Below are 6,000 nucleotides of genomic sequence, written 5' to 3'. Positions count from 1 at the left end.
TAATTTCGTAATTCGTTAAAAATTCGTTATTTTTTCTGATAACGAAGCGATATTGAACCATTCAGGAGCAACTAAAAAACGAAACGAATTTTTCCAATTCGTTTCGTAATTGTTTCGTAATTGTTTCGTTATTGATTCGTTATTGATTCGTAAATGTTTCGTTATTATTTCCGCATGTCTGGTGCAAGTTTTAGGGTTGCTGTTTGTTTTCTCAGTGAAAAAATATATAATTATCACACCAACAGTCAACAACAGAGGGAGAGGGAAGCTTCTGAAGTTTTTTTAGCGTATTGCGCGATCGCGGCCGCCATTAACGAATCGATTCGTAATCGATTCGTAATTGTTTCATAATTGTTTTATGATTTCCGAAATTTCGTAAATATTGAACTTTTTTTAAGGAAAATTTCGGAATTCTTTTAAATAACGAAACGCAAAAAAACCCTAAAAACGAATCGAGTTTAGAAACAAATTTTTCCGTGTTTGGACAGCCCTACTTTCTATCACTTTCCCCCAAGCCCTAAGATTGTAACTATTCCCCTAATAAAGATATTTGAAATTGCAACTTTTTAACTTTCTAGCTTGATACTTTGTGTCACTTCTTGCCTGAACTAGCTAAATGCATGAATTCAACCTTTTCCAGGCCGCGAGGAACTGCGAGCCTGCCCGGAATGCCTTCCTGGCGTTCCGGGGACGCCGAATCCGCGCCGCTTGAAACAGCGGATACGGAGTTTTTCCTTTCAGATCTCCGTATCCACAAAATGGCGGATCGGCTCCATTTTAATGTCTTATAATGTCTTTTAATGTCTTAAAATGGACTTCAATTCAACATAGTTTGTGCCACAGAAACAAAGTTTCCGGAATAGAACAACTACTTCCAAAGTAAGGATTGCACAACAAAACAGGAAATAACACTTTCAAACCAGGAATAGAATAATGTTTACAACTTTTGTTACAGGTTGTTGTTGTTATTGTTGTCATCAGGTTGCATTGTTGAAATACAGGATACTGCACAATTAAACAGGAAATAACACTTTCAAACCAGGAACAGAAAACCATTAAAATTTTGTTACTTGTTGTTGTTGTCGTCATCGGGTTGCACTGTTGAAATACAGGGTACTTCTACAACAAACCTGCACAATTAAACAGGAAATAACACTTCCAAACCAGGAACAGAAAAATGTTCAAATTTTGTTACATGTTGTTGTTGTTGTCGTCATTGGGTTGAATTGTTGAAATACAGGGTACTTCAACAACAAACTTGTACAAATAAACAGGAAATAACACTTCCAAACCAGGAATAGAAAAATGTTCAAATTTTGTTACATGTTGTTGTTGTTGTTGTTGTTGTTGTTGTCAGTAGGTTGCACTGTTGAAATACAAGGTACTTCAACAACAAACCTGCACAATTTTTTTTTTGAAATTTTTTATTAAAGTTTCTAACATATACATCGAAAGAGTGGGAACAAAATTTTTTAAGAAAGTTCAGAAAAAGTAAGAAAGAGATAGAAAAAGAGTAAAACACACACAACCTAACCCTAAAACTAAATACATCATACTAAATAAAATTGACTTCCATTTCACACTTCGGTTTTTTTTAAGTCCCTTATTTCTTTTGGTATCTATAGTTCCTCTTGTTCTCTTCTTTTTTTGTCATATTCACAAAAGAGGGCCCAATCGGTCCTCTTTATCACCTTGCCCGTGTTCCTTTTCAAATAAAAAGTCAAAGTGTCCATATCTCTTACTTCTCTTATCCTCTCCAACCATGCATCGATTTCCGGGATTATTTCCTGTTTCCAGACACTAGCAAAAGTTATTCTTGCTGCCGTTGTTATATATGTAAACAACCTATCTTCATTTTCATTAAGCTTTAAATCTTGGTCAGTAAAACCTAATAAATAGTATTCGGGTTTCTTTTTAAAAGATTTCTTCAGTATTTTCTGTACCTCCACATGTATTTGAGACCAATATTTCGTAGTTTCCTTACAAGTCCACCACATGTGATAGAAGGAGCCTATCTGTTGGCACCCCTTCCAACACTTATTTGACATATTCCCATACATCTGGGCCAATTTTTCAGGTGTAGTATACCACCTGTGGAACATCTTTATCCAATTCTCTTTCAAATCCGACGCATAGGTATATTTTAGCTTCCTGTTCCACATTTGTTCCCACTCTCTAAAGTGGATAGGTCTTCTTAAATTCTCAGCCCACTTAATCATACAACTTTTAACTTGCTCCGTTTCTGTTGCCCAGGACAATAGTTTCCTATATAGAGCTGTTATTATTTTCTTTTTCAAATTTAATATTTTATCCCAAAAAGTTTCTTCTGTTTCAAAATTTGTTTTTCTATCTTGTTTATGATAGTCTTTCATTTGGAGGTAGTGTAGCCAAGTGAGGTTTTTATATTTTTCTTTTAATTGTTCAAATGATTTGATCTCTTGTGTCCCTTTAATTAATATATCTCTGTAAGTAGGCCATTCTCTCCAACCCAACAATCTTCTTTGATGGGCTTCCATTGGGGATACCCACAATGGTGTTTTTTTTATAGAAATAATCTTTATATTTCTGCCATACACGCAATAGAGATGATCTTATAAAATGATTACCAAAGTTCTTTTCTTTAACTTCTCTATTGTACCACACATATGCATGCCATCCCACTCGCAAGTCAAAGCCCTCTAGATTTAAACATTGTTCTTTGTCAAGTGATATCCAGTCTTTAATCCAAAGAAGAGCACATGCTTCGTGGTATATTTTTAGGTCTGGGAAATCCAGGTCTCCTCTTGCCTTACTATCTATTAAATTCAGATATTTTATTCTTGGCCTTTTCCCAGCCCACACAAATTTTAGCAATTCTTTGTTCCATTTTTTGAAAATAGATTGGCTCCTTACAATAGGAATATTCTGAAATAAAAATAACATTCTAGGCAATACATTCATTTTGATCAGAGAGATTCTACCCAGTAGGGAAAGCTTTAGATATCTCCATTTTTGAAGGTCCTTTTGTATCTTTGTCCACATCGTTTCGTAATTATTCTTTAATAACTGGTTATTTTTTGCCGTAATCCATAATCCCAGATATTTCGTCTTCTTTACTATCTCTAAACCTGTAACTTCTTGTAATTTTGTTTGTTTAGCCTCCCTCACATTTTTTGTTATGATTTTTGATTTTCCTTTATTCAATTTGAGGCCTGCTACCTTTCCGTATTCATTGAATTTTTGTAGCCAATATTGGATGTTCTTGACTGGGTCTTCTACGATGCCTAGCAAATCATCTGCAAAAGCTCTTATTTTATATTCGTATTTTCCAACTTTTGCCCCCTTAATGTTTTCGCCTTCCTTTATTTCTCTCATCAATGGCTCTAAGGCCATTATAAAAATAAGTGGAGATAGGGGGCAACCTTGTCTGGTACCTTTAGTTATAGGGAATTCTTCCGTCAGTTGTCCATTTATCCTTAGCTTTCCTTTTTGTGAATTATATATTGCATTGATTGCATTATTAAAATTAGTTCCCATATCCAATTCTTGAATCAATATTTTGAAGAAGTCCCAGTTTAAATTATCAAAAGCTTTTTCTGCATCAATGAATAACATAGCCAACTCTTTTTGATGATTGGATTCATAATACTCCAATAAATCTATAACTGTTCGAACATTGTCTTTCATCGATCTCTCCGGGAGAAATCCTGTTTGTTCCTCCCCGATCCAATCCTTTAAAAATTCTTTAAGCCTTGTTGCCAAAATGTTTGCAAATATCTTATAATCTACATTTAACAAAGAGATAGGCCTATAATTTTTAATCTCTGTTTCCGGGGTACCTTCTTTATGGATTAGTACCACTTCCGCCTCCTTCCATGTATCTGGGATTTTTTGAAAAAGCATTGCCTCATTTAGGACCTTTTTCATGATAGGTATTAAAGATTGCTTAAATACCTTATAGAATCCTGCTGAGTATCCATCTGGTCCTGGTGCCTTATCGGCATCTATTTTGCTTAATGCCTGTTCAATCTCTTCAACCGTAATTTCTTTATTTAACTTCTCTCTAACTTCGTCTGTAATCTTTTGGAATTTCCTTTTACCTATATATTTCATAATCTCTTCTTTGTCAATGTTTTCCTTAGCATAGAGTTGTCCATAAAAGTTCTTAAATTCCTCAATTATTTCATTATCCGTCGTTAACACCTTATCTCCAATTTTTATTCTTGTTATTTGTTTAGTTTGTTTCTTCTTCCTTACTTGTCTTGCGAGCCATTTCCCTGATCTATTAGCGTTCTCAAATGGCTGTTGCTTCAGAAATTTTAATTGTCTAGCTTGATATTCAAGATCTAACTCATCTCTTTCTTGTTTTAACCTTTTTAACTCCTTATTTAGACTTTTCTTATCCGTTTTTTTTTCAATTCAATTTCCTTTATTTTTATTTTTTCTGCTATGTCTTTCATTTTTTTATTTCTCTCCCTATTTTTCTTAGCTCCTTGCTGAATCAAATGTCCTCGCAACACCGCTTTCAGTGCATCCCACACAATTTGTGGGTTCATTTCTTCTATGTCATTAAAATTTAAGTATTCTTGAATTAATTTTTTATAAAATTCTCTAACAGAAGAATGTTCAAATTTTGGTACTTGTTGTTGTTGTTATTGTTGTCATCAGATTGCGTTGTTGAAATACAGGGTACTTCTACAACAAACCTGCACAATTAAACAGGAAATAACACTTCCAAACCAGGAACAGAATAATGTTCAAATTTTGTTACATTGTTGTTGTTGTTGTTGTCGTTATCTGATTGCATTGTTGAAATACTGGGTCCTTCAACAAGAAACCTGCACAAATAAACAGGAAATAACACTTCCAAACCAGGAACAGAAGAATGTTCTAATTTTGTTACGTTGTTGTTGTTGTTGTTGTTGTCGTCGTCGTCGTCGTCATCATCAGGTTGCATTGTTGAAATACAGGGTACTTCAACAACAAACCTGCACTTTGAATGCAATATTCCTGCTTCTTGGCAGAATGGCGTTGGGCTGGATGGCCCATGAGGTCTCTTCCAACTCAAGGATTCTATGAATATAAATATTGTAAATAAAATATAAATAACTAGCCATCCCCTGCCACACTGTGGCCCACTCTGGTGATCATGGGGGTTCTGTGTGGGAGGTTTGGCCCAATTCTATCGTTGGTGGTGTTCAGAATGCTCTGTGATTGTAGGTAAACTACAATTCCCAGCAACTACAACTCCCAAATGTCAAGATTCTATTTTCCCCAAAACTCCACCAGTGTTCACATTTGGGCATATTGCGTATTTGTGTAGAGTTTGGTCCAGAGCCATCAATGTTTGAATCCACAGTGCTCTCTGGACGCTGGTGAACTACAACTCCAAAACCAAAGGACACTGCCCACCAAACCCTTCCAGTATTTTCTGTTGGTCATGGGAGAACTGTGTGCCAAGTTTGGTTCAGTTCCATCATTGGTGGGGTTCAGAATGCTCTTTGATTGTAGGTGAACTATAAATCCCAGCAACTACAACTCCCAAATGTCAAGATTCTATTTTCCCCAAAACTCCACCAGTGTTCACATTTGGGCATATTGAGTATTCATGTAGAGTTTGGTCCAGATCCATCATTGTTTGAGTCCACAGTGCTCTCTGGATGTAAGTGAACTACAACTCCAAAACCAAAGGACACTGCCCACCAAACCCTTACAGTTTTTTCTGTTGGTCATGGGAGAACTGTGTGCCAAGTTTGGTTCAGTTCCATCATTGGTGGGTTTCAGAATGCTCTTTGATTGTAGGTGAACTATAAATCCCAGCAACTACAACTCCCAAATGACAAAATCATAATTTTTTGAGTGAGGGTCACTCCTTGTGTTGTGAGACGTTTTGTTGCCAAATTCGGTGTAATTTTGTTGATTGGTTCTTTCGTTTTTAAGGTACTCATTATGTGCAGAGCATTTATATATATATATAGATTGATGCAGCCTAGAATTGCATTGGCTTTTTTTGCTGCCCTA

Source organism: Anolis sagrei, chromosome X, assembly GCF_037176765.1.
Source record: "Anolis sagrei isolate rAnoSag1 chromosome X, rAnoSag1.mat, whole genome shotgun sequence".
NCBI lineage: Eukaryota > Metazoa > Chordata > Lepidosauria > Squamata > Dactyloidae > Anolis > Anolis sagrei.
The sequence above is the reverse complement of the archived record's forward strand: the minus strand, read 5'-3'. Positions refer to the sequence as shown.